At 37.7% G+C, this 18,039-nt stretch overlaps 1 long non-coding RNA gene across 1 annotated transcript in view; it reads left to right on the top strand.

Annotated features, from left to right (window-relative positions):
* Positions 1-3,278: 3,278 nt before the first annotated feature.
* Positions 3,279-18,039, top strand: part of LOC109322612 — a 22,469-nt gene continuing 7,708 nt past the window's right edge. Inside the window, exon 1 of the long non-coding RNA XR_002104434.1 lies at positions 3,279-3,509. This is a non-coding gene — a long non-coding RNA (uncharacterized LOC109322612). The remainder of the gene's footprint in view (positions 3,510-18,039) is intronic.

Raw genomic sequence — 18,039 nt, forward strand, 5'->3', positions numbered from 1 at the left:
TAAGATGACCAGTGTTTTATAAGAAATACAACAGACAGACATAGGAAAACCAGAGATACTCAACCGTTAGGAAAAGGCATGGAAGGAAAATCCTAATTCTTCCTTCACCATTTTGGTCAGACAGTGCGTGAACAGAGGCAGGACAATTTTGCTAAAGGAAAGGGCTGAAACTGGGGATCACAGGGGAGACCAAGGAAGAGACCTGAGTCAAAGGAAATAATGAAGGCAGGAACCTGTTGTTTTATTGAATCACTTATATTTTGGGACCTGGGATAGGTTTGAAAGGGTAAGTCTTAATTTGTTTGGAATTTTGTCTCTAGTTTGTGTTTTTATTAAATAGCTGTACATGAATGAACTCCTAAATTAATGTTCTGATGCTGTGAAAGTGATATGCATTATAAACCTTCATAACTTATTTTTAATAGAAATCATACCTCATTCAGAGAAATCCTGACAATTCTGTCATTATAATCAGGTTCTTTTACTGCACATATCACCTTGGCATTTTAGCACCTGTTTCATAACAGGTAAATCTTGAATTAAGTCATTAATTTTCCAATTTTGATTGTTGCCACTTTTGTTAGTAAATGATGATAGCAATACTTACTGTGCAGATGTTCAAAGAAAACAAGGAACCTGACACTGGGAAATAAGTAGAGTTAATTATTCAGGTATATTGAGGCAGAATAATTGAATTAGCTTGTTTATGCAAATTCTTTTTTATGTCTTGGTATAAAGAACTAATGTTAATCATATGTCATGGCAACTATTATTATTACATTGTGTCTTCCTATTTACAGGAGGCTGTCTTCAACAGTACTACCAAATTATTCATTGCTCTATCTTAGGAGGGATTCTCTATAATCAGTTTTGCTGTGACCATTACTGTTCTGAATAACTTTATCACACTCCAGATTATTTAACAAAGGAAAAAAACCCCACCTAATAAATCTTTTGATCTTCAGTAGTATGTAGTGCTATTCATCAGAGGAATACAAAATACTTTGCAAAGATTATTAAATATTGCTGTGAAAAAGGTATCATTATAACCATTTTGGATGCAAATACAGGGGATATATGATCTATATATCTAGTGTCTAATACCACACCAATCCCCATGGTATCTGTGTACCATACCCCCTTTTTTCAAGTGAATTCAAAATCTCTTGGGGCAGTGCAGGGCAGGGTTTTCTTTCTGAAGGCCATTTTTAAACCTGTGATTATGCTGGCCTACTAAAGAATGGAAATTCCCCTGCCCCATCTTCTAAGAAGTAGATTTTAAATATTATTCTCTAGGTGAGGAGTCCTATGCTCATTCTGGATCTCACGTGTTGGTGATGGATATGGCTCTTTCACACATATTGGATTCGTTCTTGAGGTTGATGGTTCCTTTATTCCATTCAGCTGTACCATAGCTGTTGTATAAGGCATGTTCATGCAGCATGCAAGTAATCCCTGAGGTGATCTGGACTAATCCCATGATGATGTGATATGATGTAAAGATTTTACTGACCTGAGATTGAAGAGTCAGCAACACAGAGAGACTTGATGCACAGTAGGTCATTGGATTAGAAGGCAGAAGTCTTACTTCCAGCTCTGTATTTGAGCCACTTGAAATTACTCTGTTCTTTCTCCTTCCCTTATCTTGTCATCTTTGTTTCTAATTGCCAAAATTTAAGCACATATGTAGTCCCCAGATAGACACACTGTGGGCAGAAACAACATATCTTACCTGTCTAACCTGGTTTGTATCAATAACTCTTCAGGCCTTGGCCTTTTTGTCAGGGCTGGTGACATAAGGGCCAAGCAAAATAGTGCTTTCTCATGATATGGCTGCTGAGCTTCTAAGAACTGCATTCAAACCGTCTCTGTTTCACATTGGCCTAACAACAATTTTACTATTTGGGACAATATTAAACAGAAAAGTGCTATCTGCTGCTGTTAAGGTTTTTTGGGTAAATGTAATATCTTTTATTAGACCAACTGAACAGTTGGAAAAACTGTTTTTTGCAAGCTTTCAGGCACAAATACCCTTATTCAGGCATAGGGAGAATCTGATGGTGTTTTGTGTTCTCTTGGATGGAACAGAAGCCAATATGCAAAATGCTGGTCTGTGAAAATGCAAATGCGAGGCCGTGAGGATCAGTAAGATGGGAGACAATAGGTGTGAGATGGGTAGGCAGGGAGTGAAAGGGGGGAACGTTGCCCTGGTGACAGAGTGTAGCTGGTAAAATATAGAGAGGTTACCTGGGGATATCAGATAGCAGGCAGGTTATAATGTGCCATAAATCCAATATCTATATTGAGCCCATGATTTTTTGTATCCAGTAGATTTATGAAGTGAAGTTTGTAGGCTCATCTAAAAAAGGTGTTTTGTAAGTTCCCTTTGAGAATTAGAGCTGAGAGACTGAAGAGAGACTGATTATCTTGTGAGAAGTGTGCGTCCACAGGTAATTGGGTATTTCTGTCTGATCGATTTTTGGTGTGTGTTCATTCTGGTACACGTTGTTTGGTTTCTCCCTCATATTTTCCATCAGGGCATTTAGTGCACTGGATGAGATATATTACATTTCTGGCAGTGCAGGTGTAAGATCCAGGAATGGTGATGGCTTTGTTGTGCAGTGTAGTTATTGTGGTTATTATAGTACTGTTGTGCAGTGTAAGAAATGTGATTTTACATTTCTTCTCCTGGCATGGTCTGGATCCATTTGGTGTGTTTTGGGCCATAGGAAGTTTACGTCTGGTGATGAGCTTGGCGAGGCTTAGTGCTTGTTTAAAGGCTAGGATGGGTGGTAATGGAAATATCTCTTTAAGAACTGGGTCTTTTTGTAGTAAGGGTTGCAATTGTTTGAGGATTTTCCATATAGGTTCTTGGGAAGGGTAGTATGTCATAACTAATGGTGTGCAATTTGTGGGAATTTTCTGTTTGTAGTGCAGCACTTCTTCATGTGGTATCTGCGTGACTTTTTCAAAAGTGTCTTTCATCTCTCTGGAGGAGTGTCCTTGTTGAGTGAAAGCCATTTTGAGATTTGTGAGGTGACAATTGCAGGTGTTCTCAACACAAATTCGGTGGTATTAGAGGGGTTGGCTTTTTTTGGTGTGTTGAGGGTGATTGCTGGTTCTGTGTAGATACGGATGTTAGTCCATGGGTTCTGGTGATTTGTATTTTACTATTCTGGAGATCATAGTGTCTAAAAAGGAAATATTGGTGTTGGAGTATTCAAGAGGTAGTCTGATGGGGAGGTGACTATTGAATTTTTGATGGAAATCAATCAGAGGTTTCACATTTTCAGTCCAAATGATGAAGATTTCATCTATATATCTTAGCATGGGTTTGGTGGTGCAGTTTTTGAGGAATTCTTCTTCCAGGTGGCCCATAAAAAGTTTGGCAAATTGTGTGGTCATTTGGGTGCCCATAGCTGTGCCCATGGTCTGGAGGAAGTGTTGGTTGTTGGAAGTGAAGTTGTTGTGTGTGAGAATGAAGTGTATAAGTCCAGTAATACCTTTAGGTTGATTTTTCTGTAAATGCAGTCTTTTTTTTTTTTGTGCAAATTTTATTCTCAGCTTTCTTAGCTTGCTTACAAAACAAAAGCTGCTATCCTGCAATGGATTTTGAGTGGGTACAATCATGGAGCCTCACTGAAATTAATAAAGTGCCCTGAAGGGTCGCTAAGTCCCATATCTTGGAACTTCGCGTTAGTAGTCCTGTGTTTATCCGGTTTGCAGTTTCTGTTAAACTGTATGTCATTGCTAAGGAAAACCCCTGCTTGCTTCTAACTGTTTCAAAGGTCTGTATCCCTCTTAATGAGTATCCTATTAATGTAGAAGTGATTCCTGGGAATAGGACCGCAGTGCCCTTTCAATATCCGTTGTCTGGCATTTTGCTTAAAATAAGTGTTCCTTTCTAGAGACCGAGTTCTAATAGAGACTCTATGTGTAAAAGTGGGGTAAATGAGAATCCCAGTGTTGGAAAGCTAGGAATGAATAATTGTACTTTCAGTTGGCATTGCTCCGCCTAGCAGTCAGACAGAAAGCTTTTACACATCTCATAGGCTGCTTGAAGCCTTTGCAGTTTGTAAAGTGGAAAAAGGAATTGAAGAAGCAAAAATAAATATTAAAGCACATAAGAATTAAATATTACCTATTTAAATAGCAATTATGCTGTTGAAAACAAGATCGTCACACCTGTACAAGAAAAGACATGCAAGCCCAAAACATCTGTTTGGATCCACCTGCCAAGCACCTGTTTTGCTATTTCAATGCCATTTGATTGCTGGAGATGTAGAGGCTCTTGTGAGGTAATGAGTGATTTTACATTATGCATGATTGAAAACAGGTGTTCTAACGCTGTACAATTCTATGCATGAATAATTCAGTTTGTTTAGAGCAAGATCTTTAAAAGAAGTATGGGCTTTATTTTTTTTATAAACGTTAAGGTTTTTCTTTAAAATGTATGGCAGTCATTCCTTTCAGTTCCTTTCACTGATGACCATTTTTATATAATTTTATGGATAGGGAATAACATTGTGAAAGGTGAAAAATAACCACACCTAAAACTTACAATATATAAAATTGAAAGGCTTGTTAGCAAAGAAAAAACCTGTCAGTCTTATAAGGGAAAAAGCCAGATGACTTTTGGCAATACTAGCTTTACAACACCAACAAAACAGCCCAAGAGCTTAATTATAGAGAGGTGAATCCAGGAGTCCTTATACATTGCAATGCTGTGCAAAATCTGATTTAGATTAATAGATTATATATATATATATCTATGTTTCTGGGAATTCATACTAAAAGTAATATCTGGGATCTCCAAGTCACTTCTGGACTCAGAGAGAGGTGAGAACTAGTTTATATTGTTGTCCGAATACCAGCTGAGTCTGACTCCAATTTAAAGATTTGGTTTTCTTATTTCTCTTACGATTGCTAACAGGTTCCTGTATGTGTGCACGTTTAGTACTCACAGAAGTCACTACATTGATAGCCCTGGAACAGCAACAGCATGAACATCCCCTACTCTCTCCTATTAATGATCTGTAGTAATTGTTTTCAGAAGTGTAAGGATATTTTTTATTTGTACCTTGAAAATGCACATTTCTTCATCAGGGCTCTTGGACACTGACAGACATAACTTTCTAATCACCAGACTAAGAAAGTGCAGCCTCTGCAGCCTCATGTCCCTACAGATTGCTCTAGGTAAACCTATATGCCTGTTCATTTGTTTAGTCTTCTAAAACTGCCAGCAAAGTTTACAATCAGTGCCAGTTTTGGTGATAGTTTTTGTCATGTGAATACCTGTCCATTGTGAAATATACTGGGCTCCCCAATTGCAGGGCATTTGCAGATCACTTGGGGATCCCAGGTATTATTTTTATTATCAATTCCCAGAAAAATATATATTAATCTATAATTTCTTAATCTAAATCATATTTTGCAAAGCACTGCAGTATATTAAAAAGTCCAGCAGATTCTTCCAGGACCCTGGCTGACTTAAAGAAGCCTTGTATGCAAGGTATTGAAGGTTCTGCTAGAGAGCTTTATAAATGCCAGATATTACAATTTGGAAACATGCAAGTTTAGAAAACAATGATTATGAAAGAAGACATTGTATAAGTTCTGTACTAAGACTCTGTAATCCAGTAAATACCATGTCAGCAAAGGTGAAAGGAGTGGAGAAAAGCAGAGGAAACAACGCCTTTTTGTACTTCCAAGCCACCGTCTCCTTTCCAGCAGAATCAGCTAGACAACTGGCTGTGCTTAGACTGAAGAAGTGGGGAGAGAAAAGATGTTGCAGGAGAAAGAGGGAGTTAATTTTTCTAGGTACCAGTAGTCCTGTTTCCAAACACAGTAGCATACTACTCCTTGTTATTCACAGTTGTAACAGTGTTGAATCTGTCAAGTGTTGTCTCCACATCTTTAGTTTTATTCTTAAACAAAATCCTTCACTTCTTTATATGCAGAGGCTGCTGTGGCCTGGATCTCATCTAGTCCTTTAGTAACATCTTCCAGACTTGTTTTAAACTGATTAGACACTGCTGAAGAATCAAATTCTCTCCCCCGGACAGTACAAAGCCAAGTGTTGACAGACCTGGCTCCTGGCCATCTGCTACGTGATGACGCAGCACTGGATCTTTTGACAGTCCTGATTTTTGTCTTGGACATTCTGAAGTGCTCCCACACCCTGACAAATTAAAATAAAATAAATTTCAGTGTGACAGGATGTTGCAATTAAAAGAGAAAGAAATGCCAGCTTGACCAGAGATCTGCTTTAATTAAATGATTTCTTTGGTACTCAGGTAGCCTGGAATGCATAAGATGTTGCTCTTCTTATAGTATGTGTACGTGTTGTCTCCAAATTCCTATTTTTAAAGGTGAAAATTAAGCTGTTTTAATATATTATTACAGAGGTAATGATTAGACATAAACTGAATGAATCTGAAATTCTCCAGAGAATAGGAATGCTGGCAATATTTGCTTATCCAAATGGAGAAGAATAGCTTTCAGTTGATATTAGATGTAGCAATGTTTGATTGTCACACCATACTTGTTGTTAATATAACAATATACACAATCTTGAGATGTTTTTCTGGGCATTAGCTTCTTTTTAGTCATTTCATTCTTTCTAGTGGCAAAGTTAAAAGGCCTTTTATTCCTGGTTGCTTGATGGCAAGAAAAGGATTCCACTCCCTCCTAAGTGATGATCCCATATATTGGTCTCAAGTTGACCTGAAGGAAAGACCCAAATAAAAATCTGTCCCTTCTCCTGTCTTTGGGCATAGGTGAATTCATTAGGCCAGTCCTCTTCCTCCTCCAGGTCTATTCCTTTTTGCAATAGGTCCTTGTCATCATGGATCCAACTCAATTCACCCTACACTTCAGCAAACCAAATATAATTTCTGAGGCTCGCCCATTATTCAGTCCTTCATAAAGAAATTCACATGTCAAACCACTGACATAAAAATAGCTTTAGGATTTGAAATCTTCCATATTACAGTGCCCAAGAAACATTGAATCATATGGTCAAGATTCAGATTCAGAAATTATACTATTTTATCTATTTATGTGTCTTAGGTTTTTGTTCATTTGTTTTACGGTGCCCACCACAATAGTAGCTAAGCACAAATGCCTGCTTTGTGCATGTACGTGTATTTTACATATAATCTGCATGTTCTGGTACCTCCTATTAGTTTATTAGTTTACTCCCAATAAGGGACACAATTATTGAAGCAAGTGCTTCTTGCTTATTTTGTCCCTTTCCTTCTGAATACTCAATACATTACTTGAGACTGTGCTTTATTTACAGAATGGTAAACTGTGAGCTTTATATGCTTTGCTCCACCTTTACCAGTCAGGGTGAATCTCCTATTGTGAGAGATAATTCAGTCTTTTTGATAGTTTCTGATATTTTGCCCTATGTATGGAAGATTTTCAGTGGTGTGACTTGGCTATAATTCCAGTCAAAGTAAGGGAAAAAGCTTGAGAATACAGTTAATATTATTTTTGTCTGTTATAAATAGATAGAACACCTATTATGTACATCAGATCTAGTTTGATAACTCTTCTTCATATTGTGTAGCACTTAAACATGTAGTTCTACTGAACTTAATGTGTTTCTTGAGGTTCATGATAATGGATCCTTGCATCCCTGGCTTTTGTATCTGGTCACTTCACAAGGCTAAACAGTGCATGCAGCTAGCTGAGATCTATGCTATTCGAAGAATTGAAATAGATTAATTATTCAAGGTTGATGATCTAACTGACAGATGTAACTTCTGTATCTGTTCATAAATTATTTACACAAAGATTTTTGTTCTTGTGAGTTCCTAACTTTTATGAAGGGCAGCACACTTCACAATTTTGTGAAGTACTCAGCTATGCATTTCACATTGGACATGTTACGATGGCCTTCACAGAATTACAAAACTGCCCTACTGTATATTTACTTGCCTTGGGATGAACAGTATAATATCATAAAACCTAATGACAGTATGATAATTATGATCTGTAACTGAATCATGGAAGGAAAAAATCTTTAAGAAGAGAGGTGTGGTGTTCCAGTTACCACCACAGCCTGATGACCGGGACCCCTGGGTTCTAGTCCTACCTGCAACTAAGTTAATTTCTCTATTATTCTTTCTCATTCTGTTAAATAGAAATAATACTATCAAAATCTTAAAGGCATGCTGGAATGATTAATTAGGTGATGCCTGCAAATGGCTGTTGCAAGATTGTTAAGTATGATTTGGGTTTTTTTAAAGAAAAATTTCACCCTAGAAGAAAGCACAAATTTAGAGAGCCATTAATATAGCAGTTACTGGACTACCATGATCATCAGATGAGAAAAGCATGAGGATATTTAAGATTTTGTTTTAGTATAAATATATAATGACTAGCAATTCCTTTTTTTAAAGAGGTCTACTGGAATAAGTAGGTCTCCAAGGTATTTCATCTGGAATATGTAATCATCTCTATTGAGAGTATTTATAAAAATGATTCCTGAATAGTCCAGAGGTTTCTCTGCTTTTCATTATCTATTTTTTAACAAGGGCCAGAACTATGTGCAGGGTTTTCTGTGATATATTCACAAGGGAGATATTCTTGAACTGGCCAAGGACACAGTTTACAAGAAGGTCCTGTCAAGCATCCAAGTGCCTTCACTAAAGCTTCCATTTTAGATGACCCCACTAAATGTGAGAATGCTTAGTATTAGGAGAATGGCATCTTCTGGCAGTACTTCTGTCTGCTGTTTTTAAACAGACCCAAAGGTGCTCTGTGTCAATGAAATCAAGGAGTGATGGTATGAATTATGTATTTTGGTTTTGACAAATATGCTAGCTGAGAACTCAGTACTGCTTCCCCTCCCCCCCATTGGCAGAACTACTTTGAAGGAGATTGAAGTGATGAATGCATTTCATTAGGACATTTGGGGCTCAGGTTCTAAGGATGAGTCAAAAGAATTTTGGTCATCCTCTCTCTTCACTGGAAAATAACTAGAGTTAATGGCATTAGGAAAAGTTATCCCTTTGAATATGGAAGGGGTCCAGGAATTGTGAAAAAGACAGTGTTTGTAATTTAGGGTAGAAACCATGTGAAAGTCACTGGTTTCATCAGTCTTGTTTTGAAGTTTCTTGGATTTGTTCAAACTGAAAAGTCAAAGTGAAACTCAGGGGATGTGAACCCACTTGAATCAAAACCAAGAAGTGGTGTGCCAAGTCTCCCATGAACCAAAACCTCTGGTTTTCTCACAGTTATAATCCAAACAGAATTACAGTAATAGAAATCAAATACTAAACAAAATAGCCACTTTTACTCTTTTTAGCTTCTACTTAAAAAAAAATACAGCATGTTAAAAATATCTGCTCATAAGTTTTGTTTTCAGCAGCAACTATCAAAATATCCTGTGATCATTTGATAGTTGGCAGTTAATATCTTGATCTATTCTCTTTCGTTAGTAATCCAATCCTTTCAAAGTAGTCCTGTATGTTGGCATGCATAGCATAAACCCTTAACATCTTCATAGACTACAAGATTTCAGAGGGAAGACTATGCATAAAATTTAGAGTTCTTTATAATCCTAACTAGAAGAGCCAGGACAGAGGGGAGATGGGACTTTAATTATCTGAAAACTGCATGCCATGATTTCAGTACAAAGAAAGGGTGCTTAGCTTGTATATGACAAACTGGAGCACTGAAAAAAAAACTAATGATCCCCCCCCCAGTTTACCATGTTTGAGAACCTACTATGACTCTGAAACAAGGGATAAAAAAAATTGCAGTACCGTCACTTATCATAGACCAAACAGGTTTTAAAGTCATAAAAGAGTGCTGGGCATAGAGGACCTTGTTGGTAATAACACATGCTTTCAAACACTGGCAAGTTGCTGAGGATATCTATTCTGTACATGCTCTTTTATATGTAAGTGTTAAGAAACAAAGTAATGCATAAGAACTGTTAAAATAAAAAGTTTGATCAGATGGTTAAAAACTAGTCAGACTTAAGACAACCCATTTATGACTTTTTATGCCAAAAACTTAAAATATCATTTTTTTTGTTTCACAAGATTAATTACCATCACTCTGGGAGTAGTGAGTTGTACATGGCTCTATGATGTCAATTAATGATTTTAAAAAAGGTGGTTTGCAAATGTAGCGCCATAATCCCCCGTGTATTACATCATTTCTGAAAGATCTTAACACATGATAAGCAAGGAACATTTAACCTAAAAGACTTGAGTGTTTTGGTCTATTTATTTTTTTGTTGCGACATATTGATCAATCTTTTGGCCTTGAAGTACTTTACAGTAAAATTAAAGGATCAAAATAAACTTTAAACTTCAAAGTAGCATCATATCTGTTTCCCTGTATAAAAGTTAACCCAACAATGTCATTTATTATGTGCATTTTAGGACCTAATGTTCACTGTTCTGTACAGTTTCTTTGTCTGATTCATCATAAAAGTCAGATACTTACAGTCACAGAGGTGCTGATATCCATTTATTGTATTCTGTATAGTACAGTTATCTCTGTCAGAGTGATTTGCAGTTTTCATGCACTGAGTTGCTGAACTAGTCTAGTTGTCTAAAGTAAGCAATGCTTTCCCAGAGAGGGTTACACTAATCATTTTATGATCCTTATTGAATCCATTGAAATATTCCGACTGTTGACCTGTGCTTTACATCTACTTCTGATGTAACATTTTTCCACAAAAATCTATAGATTTTTCTTAACAATTCACAACCTGACCTCTGTTCCTGGGATCTATTTTCCTTCTCGGTATTAAAAGAAGCTATAGAGGTTCCTTTTCTAAATTAATGCTATGCATTTGAAATACCTTTGTAATAATAAATACCACATGAACATATGTATCAAGCAAAGGATTTCAATTGTGATGACACTTGCTTCTCAAGAACAGACATTCTGGAGGAAAAAAATGTTGCCAACCCTAAATTGATTGACATTTGTTTACTTAACTCTCTCTTCTTGAAAGTCTGCACACCTATTTCAACCTTGAACAGTTTCCAACTGTGGTATACTGGAACATTTTTTCATTTATTAAGTTCAGTGTTGCCAACCCAAACAAAGAGTAATCAGTGATGATCCAAGCAGACCAAGCTGTCTAGCACCATACAATGTATCTGCATACTAATTTTCAAATTCCCTCACATTTCCAGAGAACTAATGGGATCATTTTCATTCTGTTACAGCAACTCAACAGTTACTGAATCACCATCTGTGTTTTCGTTAACCTGAATCAGATATGAATTCTGTTATTGCAAGGTAGAGCAGCTTGTTTAATGATTCTTAATCTTTTCTTTAATTAAATCATGCAGCCAACCTGAAAAATCTATCTTAATGCAAATTAGGAGCTTTTTTGGCATTCGCTTACAGTAATGCACTAATAAGGTTAATTTATGAAGGTTCTCTTCCAGTCTGTACAGATGATATTTGTTCGCTGCATATTTTTAGCATATTGTCCCTTTTTGTAATATTTAAAAAAATAATAAAAACACTGTTATTTTCCTTCTTACACAAAGAAGGCAGGCTGTGATCAGGCTTATTGTTATTAGAAAGTTAGAGAACAGTAAACGAAAAGCAAATTTCCCCCTCTTCCCTAAGTATCTGTGTACACTGGTTGCACAATCACAATTCCAGATCTGTAGAATAAAATAACCCTATGCAACTATTCTCCCCTCTCAGGCTTCTAGATAAATCATGATTGCGTTGAGATAAGCAGTGGGGCTATCATTTATAGGCAAGGTGTCCCCCTGAACTTTTTCCTTGTAACATGAATTTTAAAGCATAACTAATCCATTCTGAAATCATTCTGGATGCATTTCTCAGTTGCACAATTACTGCAGCTTTGGGTTGTGATGATCTCAGTCAAGAAAATCTCAGGCTGGAGGAACAGTCTTTACAACTAGAAAACAAGTTGAAAGCTATTCAAGTTGCTGAGTAAACAATGTACTTTCTAAAAGAATTACTTTCAACACCCACAAGTCATTCAGTTACCGGTAAGATGGAGACGCCTTCCGTGTTGGCCTATACCATTTTCTTAGAATCACATATGTATATTTAGAAACTACTGATTCCTTAAAACAGACTTTTCACAGACTTTTGCCAGTGTAGATTACAGAAGATTCTTCGCCAAAGGATGAAGTTTCTGGTCAGAAGTAAGAGAGTTCACCACTGAGTAGCCAAAGACCAGTGGTTAGGGCACTCACTCCAGATGTGGGAGATCGGTCTTCAGGTCTGTGATCTCCTACTCTTCCAGATAATAACCTAAAAAAAAATAAAAATCAGCCTTTGTTGTCTTTTTTGTTCTCTCCTTAATGAGTCTTAATTATACCAAGTAGAAAATAAACCTCCAACAGAATAGAAAATCAGGTTCCAGATCCCAAAGAACAGAGACTTGAACTTGGGTTTTCCATGTCCTACATGAATGTCCAAACCATTGACCCATGAGCTACTTAGGGAAGGGGGGGGGGCTAGGGGATGATCAGTCTCAAAACCTTTCAAAGTTCTTTGTTTTGCCCAAATGCAGTGTGGGAATTTTTTTTTTTGAAATAGTAAACATTTTTGCAGAATCGGAGAATGGAAAAAAATATTTCCCAGCCAATTATAGTTATTACTCTAAATCGAGACTGAAAGAGATTACATTACCAACAGTTTGTAGGTACTCATAAAGATATTTCATGCTTCACTTCATATTTTAATCACCTTGGAACCATAAGACTGCTTTTGATCTTAAAACCCGTTATTGATCAGAACCCTTTATTATATGCCAAGAATATGGAGAATCTAACATAAAAAACAAGGGGTTATTTATAGAATTTCCTTGGGATAAAGCTATTAAAATAGTAGGTTGACTTAGTTATTTCCTAACTTTGTGTTGCTAAAAATGGAGTGCAAAGGCACTTACAGAATCCAGAAGCCAATACCACTCATTTCCTTCAGCAGTAAGCAAAAAAGAATACTGTAAATCTGCTCTCTCAAATAGAATTTGCAAGGTGCTCAAGTGTCTTTTTCTTCTGCTGAGTCCATTTCTAGTGAAGCTTGCCTAGCACTTTACCAGAACTTCGTAAGACATGTGCAGAACCTCTAAGTCTTGGAACAATTCTGCATTCTCCCAATGTTTTACTTATACTGCAGCGAGTCTCTTTTCAGTGCTTGTTCAGGGATGGGGGGATGTGAAAAGAGCTGCCACTCACGTGGTGGCTGACCACACACCATGACTGGCACAGCAGCAGCTGGTGCTGCCCCTGAGTAGTGGCTGCTCTGCTATGCCCCTGGTGGGCACCACTCCATCCTGCAAGCCAATTTCTTCTGTGTTCTGAAAAAGATGCCAGTGATAGAAAAAGGCCTAAGAAGAAAGAATTTGTTCTGGAAAATTTGAAGGCATTTGTTGCTGTTGCAAGGTCACCATGAAATAAATAAGGTTGAAGCCTATAGTAATTATACGGATGAAATGTGGTCAACACATGGGAGAGGAAAGGGGAAGGACGTGACACCAAGTTTCTTAAACCAGGCTAATTATGAATGAGTCTCCTCAGTAGAGAGTAAATGAAGGCACAAAGTGCATCTTCATTATGACAATGTTTACCCACCAGCAAGCCTTCATATTTTCCCAGGGCTGAGGACAGCTTTGCCCTGACACATTCAATAAACAATAAACCAGCATTTTCTCCACAGCTGAGATCAACTTTTTAAGATCCAGAGGGCAAGAGTTGGAATTCAATAGGTCACTATTAAAATATGTACAAAATTCCTGGTCTAGGGCTGAAATGGCAGGGGCGGCCTGAAGTAGAAGTCTCTTGGCAACTATGCGTACCTCTAGTTCAAGCCGTTACAACACAGGCAATCTTCCATGATTCATTTATAGAGTAAAGTGTTAAGTTTCCATGAGCTTTTTGTTTGTATAAGGCAATAACTCTGGAGAATTGTAACCTTACAGCAAAGTTGCCATTTTGAGAATTTTAAACCATTATTGACTCCTGTCAGATCAGTTTCAAGACTTATTGACTTATGAAGTAAATATAGACTGAGGGAAAGTGAGGTGAAGTCAATATTTATCTTGAAGATCGATGCTTCTTGATACTAACCAAAAATTAAACTCAATAAATGCATATATTATATAAAGCAAGGTTAGAAGAGATCCATTCAGAAAATTTGTCAATTTGAAATTTCCCCACGGAATCCAGTCTTGCAAATTCAATTTTCATTAGAAATTCTGTCCCTTTAAGGCTGGTTAAATGACAGTTATCAAAGTCCTAGCCAGCCAATCGCATCTTAATAGGATTGTCAAGTGGCAGCTCAGAGGGAAGGAAAAATGATGCCAAGAAATCAGTGATGGAAGCTGTTTCAGTATACAGTGTAGCAGGTGAATTAAAGAAGTGGTGATGTTCAGGGTGGGAAAAGAAAAAAAAAAGCCATACAAGAAAATGGAGGGAAGGGGTAGATGTGTACCTGTTTGTAAAGCACAGACCCAGTGCAATGCAATTATAGAGAAACAAATAAAAATGGTATGGAATAGTCATAATAGTGGTGGTTATTAAAAGGTAGTGCAGCATTTGCCAACAGTCACCATGCGTGAGACATAATGCTGTTGCATGTCATGACAGCTTTGGAGTATAAGCCTGGGGCTTATCTACTTAAACACCATAATTGTTTTGCAGATGTTCCTGTTGCGGACTGTCAGTATACTGCACTGGAGGGTGGAGCACTGTTGTTTGTCAGTCCCATGTGTCACTTACTGCTTATTTGGATGCATTGCTGACATGGCGTAAATACCTCCTCTTTGCTTGCTTTGCCTAACATGGGGTTACTGGTATCTCTAGGCAAGTCAACAGTTTTGATCTAGTCTGCTGTGGCAAGCCTCTTGATTCATGCTTTTTGGTTTTTCTGGTTTCTGACCTTGGTTTTGGCTTTTCCCTGGACTCTGGCCCCAGATTTTTTGTTTCCTGGTTCCTGACCCCTGGCTTGACTCATTGCTTGGACTTCACCCTGTGGCTTTTCCCTTGGCCACAGTAGCTTGGTTGCTGGCTTTCTGGATACCGACCCAGGCCTGTGCCATATATCCTCATCCAGTTTCTTCTTCTCGATCTGGTAATTATCCCCCAGACTGTCAACCCTTCCTCAGAGACTGAATTCCCATGCCCTGATCCCCTCGCATCACATGACCTGACCCCCTTGCGTCATTCATTCAAATTATAGCCATCTGTAAGGAAGCATTCTATGTAGCATCATAGATTTTTATTTTCCCAGTGTGTTTTCCTAGACAAACCGTAATACAAAGGGAACTGTGTTTTTAGAAGGCAAACTACATGAAATCATTTTCATGCCCTTTCCTTCTGATATCACAGTACAAGCTTCCCAGTGCTATATCCACCATACCTGCAGTGTCCTGGCCACATTCCAACTTGAGTAATTACATTCAGCCTATCTAAATTCTCCCTCTGATTTGTCCATTTTGATTGTTAGCTCTCAGGGGCAAGGGTTATGTCTCATAATAAGTTCACACGGATCCTAGCACATCAGGCATTGATCGTCACTGGGACCTCGCGGTGCTTCTTAAAGGAAATAATAAATAAGAAGGGTTTATTTGACTCTCCATCACTTACCTAGTTCTTGAAATATCCTTATTTATAAAATGCAGTTGTCACACTATTGCCATATTGCTTGTACATTTTATACCACTTTAAGAATTGTGTTTGTTTTTCTGAGCCTGGTGCATGGCTTTTCATTCTACTTCCATCCTGCAACAACAGCCCTGAGAAGGGATGGTGTACAATCACATTGCCCAGCAGGAATTTTGGAAGGCTAAGCATGTCTTGGCAGCCAATAGCACCATGTTACAGTCCACTTGTTGCAGATGAGTAGCTCCTGTCTACCCATGTCCTTTGCTGTCCCTTGGAGAATCTGGTGCCTGCTTGCTGTAAGCAGTCCTTGTGCTCAAGGGAGTGCAGAAGGTACAGTTGTAGTTGCCTCCTGCACAGCAGATTCAAGAGGTGGGAGAATTTTTTGTGTCACACATCAATCCACACACCTGCCTAGGGGCCAGCTACAATTTGGCCCCCTACTTTAGCTGTGATGTGATGCACTTTCTCTTTTGAAGTCATTTTCCTGTATGCCTTTTTAAACCACAACTTCACCCTTCAGGGGGGACACATGCTCAAGCAAAGTGAATTTTGAACATGTGTCAAGATGTATGTGGAATATTAGTGTGAGATAATTGTTTGAAAAGCTTTTGAGTATTGAATTGGATGCATTTTCACCCTAGAAAATGGGGCTGACCTTATATTTACATAGCACCTTTCACCCCAAAGGATCTCCGAGTGCTTTGCAAACTTAACACAAGATACTCTCTGTTCACAGGAATCCCTTTGCCCAGAACTGGACCAAAGCCAGCTCCTATGGAGAGAAGCACAGAACCTGATTAACAATACACACAACACTACACAACAATTTAGTCCAGGAAGTGAGAATACCTTTTCAAAATGAAACTACAGGAAGAATTTAGGTAGGCTGAATGCAATTACTCAAGTTGGAATTAGGCCAGGACACTGCAGGTACAGTAGATACATTCTCTGGGAATCTTGTGCTGTGGTATCAGAAGGAAAGGACACATAAATGATTTCATGTACTTTGTCTCCTAAAAACACTGTTCTCCTTGTATTATGGTTTGTCTCAGAAAACACACTGGGAGAATAAAACCCTATGATGTTACATAGACTCCTTCCTTACATATAGCTATAACTTGACTGAAGTTGATAAAATGATATTCTAATTGGTAAAATATAATTTCATATGAAATAAGTAGAGGAAATAGCAAAATTTAGCTTCACATATGCAGCAAAGTATATTTCTCATCCAGCATAAAAAGGTGCCATTTGTTTGATATCAGTTTGATGAATTATTAATTTTATCACAGCTAAGATGACAGCTAATATTAGAACATTGAATTATTAATTTTCAAATGTGGCAATAAAAAAGCAGAATAAACACAAATTGAAACACATTTTAGGTGCACTCTGACTTGCTTACATAATATGTTTAGGAACAGAACATCGGATGCAAAGGACAAGATTCAAACTTGCAAACTAGTTTGTTTTTCTAAAAGTCACTCTTTAGATATGATTTTAACCTCTCAACTTGAGTAATATTTCCTAACTACTCTATTGAATGATTATTGGTTATTCCATATGTAGATTTTAAAATAGAATCTTCATGTAATTTACTTGGCTGCTGAGATCCCATTTTGAGGTACCATAGCCATTGAATAAAAAGAAGCATTTGCAACCCCAGTTAATTAATCACTTCTGTTTTCAGAATGTCCAGTGTGAAAAATGCAGGTTATACTTAGGGAATAGTGCTTGCATGATCATTTTAGCCCTTGTTTTCTATGCCTGGTTTTTATTCGTTCCTGCCTTGTTGCCTAAGGGATATTATCACTTCAGGGGCTATATTCCTTAAAAACATTTTTGCAAGGATTCAGCCATAAGAGCCAGCACAGGATTTATTTGGCTCTGCTGCTGCCCTACAGGCTAATACTGATTTTCTTGTCAAATGTCTCCTTTGCAAACATTCCTCCTCCCCAACTCTCCAGATGAGGACGAGAGCTTCAAAGACTTCCTTACTCCATGCCAAAATAAGAAAGGTTCCCAAGTGTCATATTCACTTCTTAGAGGAACTCAGACTAGTATACTCTCATCCAGGTATGATAAAAGGACTGGAGGAGATGGGCCTATTTTTGGTACAGCAGAGGTTCAGAACAATCAATATGAATTTTTGAGGGCATTATTGCCAGCCAAGAGATGAAAAACAGCTGTCTGTCCCCAAGCTTCATTGGGAATTAATCCAGCTCAAAGCTGGATTAACTTCTATTTAAACACACACACACACAACTTGTATTCTACTGCCACATATGGCGATTATTTAGGCTACAAGTATTAGACAGGACTAGCTGGTTAGGGTACTAGGGAGGCTCATTGAAAATGCATATTTTTATCCTGCTTACTACTAGTATGTGGGGGGGGGTGGGGG

The sequence above is a fragment of the Crocodylus porosus genome, unplaced genomic scaffold (assembly GCF_001723895.1).
Source record: "Crocodylus porosus isolate Cpor-Errol unplaced genomic scaffold, CroPor_comp1, whole genome shotgun sequence".
NCBI lineage: Eukaryota > Metazoa > Chordata > Crocodylia > Crocodylidae > Crocodylus > Crocodylus porosus.